This window comes from Caretta caretta, chromosome 2, assembly GCF_965140235.1.
Source record: "Caretta caretta isolate rCarCar2 chromosome 2, rCarCar1.hap1, whole genome shotgun sequence".
NCBI lineage: Eukaryota > Metazoa > Chordata > Testudines > Cheloniidae > Caretta > Caretta caretta.
The window spans coordinates 154,787,136-154,801,152 of record NC_134207.1 but is presented as its reverse complement, the minus strand read 5'-3'; the positions used below and the strand labels follow the sequence as shown (position 1 = coordinate 154,801,152).

At 43.9% G+C, this 14,017-nt stretch overlaps 1 protein-coding gene and 1 long non-coding RNA gene across 2 annotated transcripts in view; one reads left to right on the top strand and one right to left on the bottom strand.

Annotated features, from left to right (window-relative positions):
* The window catches only part of LOC142070840 (uncharacterized), a 31,747-nt gene extending 20,678 nt beyond the window's left edge, over positions 1-11,069 (bottom strand). Inside the window, exon 1 of the long non-coding RNA XR_012666763.1 lies at positions 10,887-11,069. This is a non-coding gene — a long non-coding RNA (uncharacterized LOC142070840). The remainder of the gene's footprint in view (positions 1-10,886) is intronic.
* AHRR (aryl hydrocarbon receptor repressor) overlaps positions 1-14,017 on the top strand; it is a 150,545-nt gene that overhangs the window by 75,234 nt on the left and 61,294 nt on the right. The gene's annotated exons all lie outside the window — the stretch shown is intronic.

The following is a 14,017-nucleotide window of genomic DNA, read 5'->3' as shown; positions in this document are numbered from 1 at the left end:
GCACACACACACACATATTCTGTATATCTGCTATTTCTGTTTAAGACACCCAGTCCTGCAAAGCAATATATGCCTGGGCAGACTATTATTCATGCACTTGCATGGGACTCCAAGTGGGGAGAAGGTCCACCTGTGCAGATCACTTTGCAGAATTAAACTTTAAATGTGTACCTTGATATATTCATGGTTCTGTTGTTAAATTTACACCAGGAAATATTCAAGAAGTACAACGTGACCAAATTAATGTTCTTATAGCAGATTTTCCATTTTAATTTCCTGATCTGAGCATTTACACTCACAACTTTAATGTAAGATTTTTCATTTTATTGTTTACTACTTCTGAGATGTCAGTGAGTGATTTTAAAAAAACCTTGAAAACTATTGTCAAAAGAGTCAAAAGCATTGTGTAAGATGTTATGTAAAGAGAATTCTGTTCACTAATATCTTGTCACATCACCTCCTTTATCTTTCTTAACCAGAAAAGACCTTTTTTGAGGAACTGCTCCCAGACAGATTTACCTCCAACTAGTGGGTTTCACTTCCTTCCTCCACTGAGCTCCTTACACAAGTTACAATGTGACAGTCTCACTAGATAACAGTGAACAAGAAAGATCAAAACAGATCTTCTCTCCTGTGCTCTGGAAACAAAATGCCCCATACTGTACTGTGAATTCATCAATTTCTTTACAACAGTGTGGCATGACATCCATCTAATTGAAGAGCAAGATTTCAGATTTTTTTCTTCTTTCTTTCCATTGTAGGGTGGGGGTTGCTTTCTATAAAGTATGCAGGAGGCAATATGTCTGCATCTTTGTCTTTAAAGTTCCTAGTATATTTTGGGTGCTAGAATACAATATTACAAGGAATTGGTCCTATGATATTTTTGGGTGCTAGAATACGATATTACAAGGAATTGTTCCTATGATATTTTTACCTCTAAGTTTGGGGGGAGGGATAGCTCAGTGGTTTGAACATTGGCCTGCTAAACCTAGGGTTATGAGTTCAATTCTTGAGGGGGGCATTTAAGGATCAGGGTAAAAATTGGGGATTGGTCCTGCTTTGAGCAGGGGGTTGGACAAGATGACCTCCTGAGGTCCCTTTCAACCCTGATGTTCTATGATAAAGCCAGATACAGAGAGTTTTCTGTACATCTTGTGCTCAGCTGGGATATTTTAAATGAACATGTTTATTTCATGTTAAAGCCTTCCTTTATCCTCTCCAGTGCCTGTGTTTTGGTTATTTTTAAACAGTCTCTTGAGTGATCCACTGGTCTAATGACATATGTTGTTGAAACTCTTTTCTTTAAAAGACAATGGATAAATTTCCTCCTTCAGTGGAGTTACCAGATATGAATTTTAGCCCTGCATCTTTTCATACAGAAAGGAGCAAATAAGAGTGATATGTGGCAGGAATGTTCTGAAAGCAGTAGAAATGAAGGAATGAAAGTCTAAGAGATGATCTGCTGGTGACACTGGTCTGCAGATAGGGGACCAAAACCAGAAGAGAGAGAAATGACACATCAGTAAGTCACTGTAAGATTGCTTTGACTTCAGCAAGCCAACTAATGCATTACCAGGAATGATGAGGGGAAAGTGGATTGCAGTGTTTGTTTGTTTTTTTTAAATGCCTTCTTTGTACACTTTCTGAATTGCATGGATTTCCATATTTGATTTTTGAGTAGATTGAATTCTATTAGGAATTTATTTATTGCATTCCCTAACCTTTTGAGCCAAACTGAGTCATGGAGGTAAGTGGGGACGTGGGATACTGGGAGGAAGCACGAGCAGGAGAACGTGAAAGGGGAGGGCTCCTGCCTCATACTAAGAAAGCAGGACAAACAGCAAGTTATCTCAAGTGCCTATACACAAATGCAAGAAGCCTGGGAAACAAGGAGGGAGAACTGGAAGTCCTGGCACAGTCAGGGAATTATGATGTGATTGGAATTACAGAGACTTGGTGGGATAACTCACATGACTGGAGTACTGTCATGGATGGATATAAACTGTTCAGGAAGGACAGGCAGGGCAGAAAAGGTGGGGAAGTTGCATTGTATGTAAGAGAGCAGTATGACTGCTCAGAGCTCCGGTATGAAACTGCAGAAAAACCTGAGTGTCTCTGTATTAAGTTTAGAAGCGTGAGCAACAAGGGTGATGTCGTGGTGGGAGTCTGCTATAGACCACCAGACCAGGGGGATGAGGTGGACGAGGCTTTCTTCCGGCAACTCACGGAAGTTACTAGATCGCAGGCCCTGGTTCTCATGGGAGACTTCAATCACCCTGATATCTGCTGGGAGAGCAATGCAGCGGTGCACAGACAATCCAGGAAGTTTTTGGAAAGTGTAGGGGACAATTTCCTGGTGCAAGTGCTGGAGGAACCAACAAGGGGCCGAGCTCTTCTTGACCTGCTGCTCACAAACCGAGAAGAATTAGTAGGGGAAGCAAAAGTGGATGGGAACCTGGGAGGCAGTGACCATGAAATGGTCGAGTTCAGGATCCTGACACAGGGAAGAAAGGAGAGCAGCAGAATACGGACCGTGGACTTCAGAAAAGCAGACTTTGACAACCTCAGGGAACTGATGGGCAAGATCCCCTGGGAGAATAACATGAGGGGGAAAGGAGTCCAGGAGAGCTGGCTGTATTTTAAAGAATCCTTATTGAGGTTACAGGGACAAACCATCCCGATGTGTAGAAAGAATAGTAAATATGGCAGGCAACCAGCTTGGCTTAGCAGTGAAATCCTTGCTGATCTTAAACACAAAAAAGAAGCTTACAAGAAGTGGAAGATTGGACAGATGACCAGGGAAGAGTATAAAAATATTGCTCAGGCATGCAGGAGTGAAATCAGGAAGGCCAAATCACACCTGGAGTTGCAGCTAGCAAGAGATGTTAAGAGTAACAAGAAGGGTTTCTTCAGGTATGTTAGCAACAAGAAGAAAGTCAAGGAAAGTGTGGGCCCCTTACTGAATGAGGGAGGCAACCTCGTGACAGAGGATGTGGAAAAAGCTAATGTACTAAATGCTTCTTTTGCCTCTGTCTTCACGAACAAGGTCAGCTCCTAGACTGCTGCACTGGGCAGCACAGCATGGGGAGGAGGTGACCAGCCCACTGTGAAGAAAGAAGTGGTTCGGGACTATTTAGAAAAGCTGGGCGAGTGCAAGTCCATGGGGCTGGATGCGCTGCATCCGAGAGCGCTAAAGGAGTTGGCAGATGTGATTGCAGAGTCATTGGCCATTATCTTTGAAAAGTCATGGCGATTGGGGGAGGTCCTAGATGACTGAAAAAAGGCTAATGTAGTGCCCATCTTTAAAAAAGGGAAGAAGGAGGATCCTGGGAACTACAGGCCAGTCAGCCTCACCTCAGTCCCTGGAAAAATCATGGAGCAGGTCCTCAAGGAATCAATTCTGAAGCACTTAAAGGAGAGGAAAGTGATCAGGAACAGTTAGCATGGATTCATCAAGGGCAAGTCATGCCTTACTAATCTAATTGCCTTCTATGATGAGATAACTGGCTCTGTGGATGAGGGGAAAGCAGTGGATATCTTGTTCCTTGACGTTAGCAAAGCTTTTGACACGGTCTCCCACAGTATTCTTGCCAGCAAGTTAAAGAAGTATGGGCTGGATGAATGGACTATAAGGTGGATAGAAAGCTGGCTAGATTGTCGGGCTCAACGGGTAGTGACCAATGGCTCCATGTCTAGTTGGCAGCCGGTATCATGTGGAGTGCCGCAAGGGTCGGTCCTGGGGCCGGTTTTGTTCAATATCTTCATTAATGATCTGGAGGATGGTGGATTGCACCCTCAGCAAGTTTGCAGATGACACTAAACTGGGAGGTAGATATGCTGGAGGGTAGGGATAGGATACAGAAGGCCCTAGACAAATTAGAGGACTGAGCCAAAAGAAATCTGATGAGGTTCAACAAGGACAAGTGCAGAGTCCTGCACTTAGGACAGAAGAATCCCATGCACCGCTACAGACTAGGGACCGAATGGCTACGCAGCAGTTCTGCAGAAAAGGACCTAGGGGTTATAGTGGATGAGAAGCTGGATATGAGTCAACAGTGTGCCCTTGTTGCCAAAAAGGCCAATGGCATTTTGGGATGTATAAGTAGGGGCATTGCCAGCAGATCGAGGGACGTGATCATTCCCCTCTATTCGACATTGGTGAGGCCTCATCTGGAGTACTGTGTCCAGTTTTGGGCCCCACACTACAAGAAGGATGTGGAAAAATTGGAAAACATCCAGCGGAGGGCAACAAAAGTGATTAGGGGACTGGAACACATGACTTATGAGGAGAGGCTGAGGGAACTGGGATTGTTCAGTCTGCGGAAGAGAAGGATGAGGGGAGATTTGATAGCTGCTTTCAACTACCTGAAAGGGGGTTCCAAAGAGGATGGCTCTAGACTGTTCTCAGTGGTAGCAGATGACAAAACGAGGAGTAATGGTCTCAAGTTGCAGTGGGGGAGGTTTAGGTTGGATATTAGGAAAAACTTTTTCACTAGGAGGGTGGTGAAACACTGGAATGCATTACCTAGGGAAGTGGTGGAATCTCCTTCCTTAGAAGTTTTTAAGGTCAGGCTTGACAAAGCCCTGGCTGGGATGATTTAGCTGGGGATTGGTCCTGCTTTGAGCAGGGGGTTGGACTAGATGACCTCCTGAGGTCCCTTCCAACCCTGATATTCTATGATTCTATGATGGAGTAAGCCAGTGCACCTCCATTGAAGTAAGTGGAGCTGAGCTCAGTCATGTTAGGGCTGAAAATGATCAGGTATTTTTCAACCTAGATCTCTGTGTCAGTATCCCCTTATTTTTCCTAGCAGGGTATGCAAAAGTGAGAATTCCCTGTGCTCAGTGCTGTATGGAACCGTATGATCCAATCAATTACTAAAACACTTGTTAGTCAACACATCAGACTTTTCTCTTTTTGTCATAGGTGGAAAAATGTGTTATGGTCACCTTTTAATTCTGTGCGTTGTGTGAAAAAATACTTTTTGTTTGTTTTAAACCTGCTACCTATTAATTTCATTTAGTGACTCCTAGTTCTTGTGTTATGAGAAGGAGTAAATAACACTTCCTTATTTATTTTCTTCATACCCGTCATGATTTTATAGACCTCTATCATATCCCCCCTTAGTTCTCTCTTTTCCAAGCTGAAAAGTCCCAGTCTTATTAATCTATCCTCATATGGAAGCCATTCCATACCCCTAATCATTTTTGTTGCCCTTTTCTGAACCTTTTCCAATTCCAAGATAGCTTTTTTGAGATGGGGCAACCACATCTGCACACAGTATTCAAAATGTGAGCATACCATGGATTTATATAGAGGCAATATGATATTTTCTGTCCTATTATTTATCCCTTTCTTAATGATTCCCAACATTCTGTTCACTTTTTTGACTGCCGCTGCACATTGAGTGGATGTTTTCAGAGAATTATTCACAATGACTCCAAGATCTCTTTCTTGAGTGGTAACAGCTAATTTAGACCCCATCATTTTATATGTATGGTTGGGATTATGTTTTCCAATGTGCATTACTTTGCATTTATCAACACTGAATTTCATCTACCCGTTTGTTGCTCAGTCACCCAGTTTTGAGAGATCCTTTTGTAGCTCTTCGCAGTCTGCCTGGAACATAACTATCTTGAGTAATTTTGTATCATCTTCAAATTTTGCCACCTCATTGTTTAGCCCTTTACCAGATCATTTATGAATATGTTGAATAGGACTGGGCCCAGTACGGACCCCTAGGGGACACCACTATTTACGTCTCTCCATTCTGAAAAATGACAATTTATTTCTACCCTTTGTTTCCTATCTTTTAACCAGTTACCAATCCATGAGAGGACCCTCCCACTTTTCCCATGACAGCTTACTTTGCTTAAGAGCCTTTGGTGAGGGACCTTGTCAAAGGCTTACTGAAAATCTAAATACACTATATCTACTGGATCCCCCTTACCATATGCTTGTTGATCCCCTCTAAGAATTCTAGTACATTGGTGAGGCATGATTTCCCTTTACAAAATCCATGTTGACTTTTCCCCAACAAATTATGTTCATCCATGTGTCTGACAATTTTGTTATTTTTTTATAGTTTCAACCAGTTTGCCCAGTACTGAAGTCAGGCTTACCAGCCTGTAAATGCCAAGATCACCTCTGAAGCCCTATTTAAAAATTGGCATCACATTAGCATTCCTCCAGTCATTTGGTACAGAAGCTGATTTAAATGATAGGTTACAGACTACAGTTAGTAGTTCTGCAATTTCACATTTGAGTTCCTTCAGAACTTTTGGGTGAATACCATCTGGTCCTGATGACTTACTGCTGTTTAGTTTATCTATTTGATTCAAAACCTCCTCTAATGACACTTCAATCTGGTCCAGTTCCTCAGATTTGTCACCTAAAAAGAATGGCTCATGTTTTGGAATCTCCTTCACATCCTTAGCCGTGAAGGCTGATGCAAAGAATTCATTTAGTTTCTCTGCAATGGCCTTATCATCTTTGAGTGCTCCTTTAGCATCTTGATCATGCAGTGGCCCCACTCGTTGTTTAGCAGGATTCCTACTTCTGAAAAAAAAATGGCTATTACTTTTTGAGTCTTTTCCTAGTTGTTTTTAAAATTCTTTTTTGGCCTTCCTAATTATATTTTTACACTTCATTTGCCAGAATTTATGCTCCTTTCTATTTTCCTCACTAGGATTTAACTTCCACTTTTTAAAGGCTGCCTTTTTTTCTCTGACTTCTTGTTTTACTTTGTTTAGCCATGGTGGCACTTTTTTGGTTCTCTTACTATGGTTTTTAATTTGGGGTATACATTTAAGTTGAGCCTCTATTATGATGTCTTTAAAAAGTTTCCATACACCTTGCAAGTATTTCATTTCTGGCACTGTACCTTTTAATTTCTTTTTCACTAGCTTCTTCATTTTTGTGTAGTCCCCCTTTCTGAAATTAAATGCTACAGTGCTGGGCTGCTGTGGTGTTTCCCCCCACCACATGGATGTTAAATTTAATTATATTATGGTCACTATTACCAAGTGGTCCAGCTATAATCTCTTCTTGGACCAGATTAAGTGCTCCATTTAGGACTAAATCAAGAATTTCCTCTTGTGCGTTCCAGGACTAGCTGCTCCAAGAAGCAGTCACTTAAGGTGTCAAGAAACTTTATCTCTGCATTCCATCCTGAGGCGACATGTACCCAGTCTATATGGGGATAGTTGAAATCCCCCATTATTATTGAGTTTTTTATTTTTATAGCCTCTGTAATCTCCCTAAGCACTTCACAGTCACTGTCACCATCATGGTCAGGTGGTTGGTAATATAGCCCTACTGTGATATTCTTATTATTAGAGCATGGAATTACTATCCATAGAGATTCCATGGTATAGTTTGCTTCATTTAAGATTTTTACTTCATTTGTTTCTACACTTTCTTGCAGATATAGTGTGACTCCCCCACCAGCACAACCTGTTCTGTCCTTCTGATATATTTTATTCTCATTTAATATGAGGCACTCTCGTTCACCCATCTTATTATTTCGACTTCTAGCATTTGTATATAAACACTTTCAAAACTTGTATGTGGTGTAACTGAATGGGTCTCTTTTTCATTTGACTGTTTCTCATCAGATCCTACCCGTATTTTATCATAGAATCATAGAATATAAGGGTTGGAAGGGACCCCAGAAGGTCATCTAGTCCAACCCCCTGCTCGAAGCAGGACCAATTCCCAGTTAAATCATCCCAGCCAGGGCTTTGTCAAGCCTGACCTTAAAAACCTCTAAGGAAGGAGATTCTACCACCTCCCTAGGTAACGCATTCCAGTGTTTCACCACCCTCTTAGTGAAAAAGTTTTTCCTAATATCCAATCTAAACCTCCCCCACTGCAACTTGAGACCATTACTCCTCATTCTGTCATCTGCTACCATTGAGAACAGTCTAGAGCCATCCTCTTTGGAACCCCCTTTCAGGTAGTTGAAAGCAGCTATCAAATCCCCCCTCATTCTTCTCTTCTGCAGGCTAAACAATCCCAGCTCCCTCAGCCTCTCCTCATAACTCATGTGTTCCAGACCCCTAATCATTTTTGTTGCCCTTCGCTGGACTCTCTCCAATTTATCCACATCCTTCTTGAAGTGTGGGGCCCAAAACTGGACACAGTACTCCAGATGAGGCCTCACCAATGTCGAATAGAGGGGAACGATCACGTCCCTCGATCTGCTCGCTATGCCCCTACTTATACATCCCAAAATGCCATTGGCCTTCTTGGCAACAAGGGCACACTGCTGACTCATATCCAGCTTCTCGTCCACTGTCACCCCTAGGTCCTTTTCCGCAGAACTGCTGCCTAGCCATTCGGTCCCTAGTCTGTATCATCTTCCATCCTCTCCTCTTTACTAGAACATAGGGAATCTCCACTAATAGATCCTCCCTAAGAGATGTCTCTGTCTGAACCACATGCTCCTCCGCACCTGTCGGCTTTAAAAATTGCTCTACTAACTTTCTAATTTTTAGTGCCAGCTGTCTGGTTCCATTTTGGTTTAGGTGAAGCCCATCTTTCCTGTATAGGCTCCCCCTTTCCCAAAAGTTTCCCCAGTGCCTAATATATCTAAACCCCTCCTCCCTCCACCCTCATCTCATCCATGCATTGAAACCCTGCAGTTCTGCCTGTCTAACTGGCCCTGTGCCTGGAACTGGAAGCATTTAAGAGAATGCTACCATGGAGGTCCTGAACTTCAATCTCTTACCTAGCAGCCTAAATTTGGCCTCCAGGACCTCTCTCCTTCCTTCCCTATGTCACTGTACCTACCATATACCATGACCACTGGCTCCTCCCTAGCACTACACGTAAGTCTAACTAGATATCTCGAGAGATCCGCAACCCTCGCACCGGGCAAGCAAGTCACCATGCAGCTCTCCCGGTCATTGCAAACCCAGCTATCTATGTTCCTAATGATCGAATCCCCCATGACTATTACCTGTCTCTTCCTAATAACTGGAAATCTCTCCCCCGGAGAGGTATCCTCAGTGTGAGAGGATACAACCACATCATCTGGAAGGAGGGTCCCAACTATGGGATTGTTTCCCTATGCTCCAGTTGGATGTTCTCCTTCCCTGAGACTTTCATTATCCTCAATAGCACAGAGTCTGTCAGAGTGGGGGTGGGACTGTTCTACTGTGTTCTGAAAAGTCTCATCTATATACCTCTCTGTCTCGCTTAGCTCCTCCAGTTCAGCCACTCTAGTCTCCAAAGCCCATACATGGTCTCTGAAGGCCAGGAGCTCCTTGCATTGAATGCACATATATGCCACCTGCCCATAGGGTAGGTAATCATACATGCTGCATTGGGTGCAATAAACTGGATAGCCCCCACTCTGTTGCTGGACTTCTGCCTGCATTATCTTTTTGCTCCTGCAGTTCGTTCCTTTGTTGTTTTGTTTTGATCAGGGGGTGTTTTTGGCTTTAAGTTTACAAATGGTAAGTGCATCTAGCCCCCCCCCACTCCCTCAAGGAGCATATTTACCATGAAACAAACTGTGCAGTGGTATGGGGGCCCTCCAAAAACAGGGGGCCCCCCAAAATTCAGGAAAAATATCTGACAACCTGCCCCTGAGTCCCGGCCAGCAGCGCAATAGGACTCAGGCAGGCGGGCCCCACTCCACTCCCAGAAGTGGCTGGCCGCTGGCATGTCTCTGCACACCCCTGGCGGAGGGGAAGGTGGCTCCATGTGCTGTCTTCCCCCCCCCCCCGCCAGGAAGCACATGAAGATCCGCTGCCCCTCCTCCCCCTAAGGGGTGCGCAGAAATGTGCCGGCAGCAGGGCTAAGGCAGCTCCCTGCCCTCTCTGCCTCCCTTCCTCCATGCAGCTTCTCTCCCGGAAGTGGCCAGCATGTCCCTGCGGCCCCTGAGGGAGGAGGTGTGTCTCTGTGCAATGCCCCAACCCCGAGCACCGATTCCGTAGCTCCCATTGGCCGGGAACTGTGGCCAATGGGAACTGTGGCCAATGGAAGCTGCGGGGGTGGTGCCTGCAGGCAGCAGCATGCAGAGACCCCCTGCGTGGGCCCCCCCACCCCGACTAGGAGCCACTGCTGGAGGGGTGTGCCAGTTGTTTTGGGAGCTGCGCAGCCCAAGGTAAGCACCGCGCCCCTGCACCCCTCCCGCACCCCAACCCCCTGCCTCAGCCCAGAGCCTGCACCCCGCACCCAAACTTCCTCCCAGAGCCCGCACCTTTCACCCCTTCCCACACCCCAACTCCCTGCCCTAGCCCAGAGCCTGCACCCCACACCCAAACTACCTCCCAGAGCCTGCACCCCTCACCCCTTTCCACACCTCAACCCCCTGTTCCAGCCCAGACCCCGCACCCAAACTTCCTCCCAGAGTCCTCACCCCCTCCTGCACCCCAACCCCCTGCCCCTATCAAGGTACCTCACTTTATTTTCATTTACTTCCCATTACTTATAATACAGGAGGAGAATGAAGAAAAAAAGAATGAAAAACGGGGGGAGGATGGGGATAAGAGAGAATGTTCTTTTTTTTGGCTGGGTCCCCAAGGGGGGCCCCAATCTGCACACAGGACCCCACTAACTCTAAATCCGCCACTGACTCCCCCTCTAAACTCCCTCGGAAAACTCCACTGTTAGCCACTCCTGTTCACTAGCTCCTCTGGTTGCTTAGAAGTGGGCTTTTTAAAGCCCTGGTCTTCCTAGCCCCGCCCCCTGGTTAAGGGTTGATGGGTGCTAAAGTGCTTAGGGATCAAAGCCTCATTAAGAAGCTCTCAGCCTTGCCTAGCAGGCCGCTAGGCTCAGTACACGGTCCCCAAACAAACAGACCACACAATATATTTCAGACAGGTAGCAAGCACACCACAAACACAAACACAGACACTACAGACAACAAACTTACCCCAAGGGTCATGTACTTGCTCCTCCTGCACCTGGAGACCTCCTTCGCAAAACTCCCGTTAGCCGTTCCTGTTCGAGAGAATAACAAGTTATTTTTTCATCATACTCTTATTCAGTCACACACTGGCTTGGTCAAAGGCTTGCTCTGATTTCTGTTATTGTTGCTGCTGATATATATTTTATTTAGTTAATGTCACAGACATTGTTCTTGTTCCTCTGTCCTTCTTGTCATCCCCAGAAACTGAGAGAACGAGGTCATGATATTGCAATGAGAACAGTGCACGTGGATCCTTGTGCCAGTGCAGAGCCTACTGAGTTCAGAGGAACTCTTTATGGGTAAAAGGGTCTGCGTGCTTGTGCTATTCTTGTTAGGGGTCAGGGCTCAATAAAAAAGATATGGCTTAGGAACAATGAAATATTTTGAGCCACACTGAAAGAGGATGGACTAAATTCTGTGACTCTAGAGAAAATGCTGAGAATTCAGAAGAAATAGAGGATTGTTTTGACTATTTCCTCTATACATTTTTTAAACTGCTGTACATGTGAAAAGATGCACAACAGTCCAGCAGAATAACCATTGAGCCCTGCTGGGTAACTTCCAGTGCCATCTTAATGGCAAGGACAGGAGGAATGGGAATTGCTCAGCAGCTCTGGTTAGCTATCAGCTAAACTACAGGTGCCTCCATATCTGTCTGAATGTGCAACTATAAAATGAATATGTAATCTGATGATCTCACATTCAGACAAACAGGGAGTGGGATGGCTGACCAGATGAAGAGGAAGACTCAGGGCAGTCAAAGTTAAAATGGATTAGCAGGTGAAAGCCTGGATCATCCTAACTGGTTTAAATTGTGTTCCAGTGTACAAAATTGGGACGGGGAGAGGAAAAAGAGTAAAACATCTGAAAAACTTCAGTAAAAATCATAATTTTTCAACCTGAGATCTCAAAAATAGACAAACATAATTTTAAACACACTTCCTAAATACTACATAAGTCACCTCTGGACTGACAGCTTCAAGAGTAACTCTTTCAAAAGTCTATAAGAAATCACATATGAAATTAAAGTGCCTCCTCTACCACAGTTATAGTGAGTCTAACATGACTACAATATTTACATTTCTTTTGCACCAAGTTGAGCTTATGATTCATTTGTTGACACAGTTTAGTTCAAAATTTCTAGTGCATTTAGCAGAAAAGCTGTATCTTGGTTTTCACAGACAGAAGTTCACTTTCTTTAGAAAATATTGCTTTTAATAAAGTATAAATAATGAGTAGTTCTTTGTTATGCTCACTGAGTTTTAAAAATATTAATGCAAGACTACATTGCTTGGTATGAATCCCAGATTGTGAGCAATAGGGATAGGGAGGTGGGTGGAGTAATCTTTACCATGAATTCTCTTAAACTTCACAGTGCTTCTCCTCAAGGAACTGCAATAGAGCTTAAAATAAGTATATTGTTGTTTACAGTTTCTTAGCTTACCTCTTCTAATTGCAGTCCTCCACCCTCTGCACTCCTCCCCACATTCTTACATCCTCACAAAAGAGAGACAAAAATTCCTTCTATAATCCTCCCCAAATAGAGCCCCAACTTGCTTTCCTTCCCTTGGTGAGGTTCCTTCATTTGCCTCACACACTGATCTCTGCCTTTAGCCTGAATCCTCAGTGTTATCCATTCTAGCTTCATGCCATTTCGCTCCCAAAGGCTCAAGTTCAACAGCCATGTTCTTCTGCCTGACTTGACTCCCTTTCTGATGGGTCAAGAGTCAGGTCAAGAGAGACTAGTTAGCAAAGCGAGTTGTTTTAGGAGGTCAAGCTGAAGAACATGAAAGATTTCTGCTGGGGCTTGGGGGAGGTCAAGACAAAAAACTAGCCCCTTTATACCTCTCCAGTGCTGGAAGCCCTCTCTGACCTTTCACATTAGCATCCTCACTGCCCTCCATGAAACCCAGCACTAGCCAGTTCCCTCAGGATTGAGGGTACTAGAAGGGGTACAGAAATGTGTACTTTACCACTTATGATGTGTTTAATATATGAACAGTTTCATGCATTCTAAAATGTTCTGTGTAAATGAACAAGACAAATCAGACAGCTATTCTAGAACGTTTTCTTCATCAGAACTTATTTATATAAAAAAACCCAACCCAGTGGAATATAACTAAACTAATTGTTTTGATCGTTTTTCCTGTAGCCTTTTCCTTTCTATTTGTAAAAAGGAATTTACTTGACAGAAATATTCTTCACCTTTTAACTTGCCAGTTTCCCCCCCTCCCTAATGAATGGGAGTTATTTTCTGATTCTTTACTTTAAGCTACATTTCTTTTTTTAGGCAATTTCCAGATATCTGATACAATATATAATGAGGAATTAGGTTCCATTACATGAAGGCTTAACCTTCACAAAAAGCATTCAGAGCTTGCCAGGAGTCATCAATATTTAACAGCTGTTGTTATTATGAAATACTTCATAGGGTAATGTGGCTTGTCTGCTTGCACGCAATGGTTTGAACAAGAGCCAGGCCACTGTCAGATGCAAGGAAAGATTGACAGCCGGTTAGATTGCGTGACAGTGAAGCTCTGGTTAGTGAGCAGTCTGCTTTTACCAAAAGGCCTGCTCTCCCCCTGGTGTTTTTTCTCAAAAGGAATTCCTCAACTGGGGAGGGAAGGGGAGCAAAGGGTGGAGTTTCAACTTGGTAGGTGGCTCTGTGCCCAGATCCCGCCCACATGCCATGAAGATATCTGTGAGCTCTAATCATGCAAAGCTGCGAGAAAAAAATATACTGTAAAATAGCTAGAGGAGAATGTAACTGTCAGAAGAGGGCATGTCTTTGATACCTCATGTACATGGGAAACACATTAAGTTCTCACTAAGAATGAGGCAAACAATTTTGAAAGAAAGAGGGGAAGAGATTTTGAAGGAAAAGAAAGTAGTACAGTTTACTGAGTTTGGTACCTTAAATAAATGCCATGCTGCACTTAAACTTCAAAGGGCAGACACATGTCAAAGAGTCTCTTAAGAAGAAGCAGACTAAGAAAGCCACTAAGTAGGGAAGGAAAGCTTTGTATTATTGCTAGCATAATTTCATCTGGCAGTCTGATGGGCCCTGCTACAGTACTGTACTCCAAACATCAGGC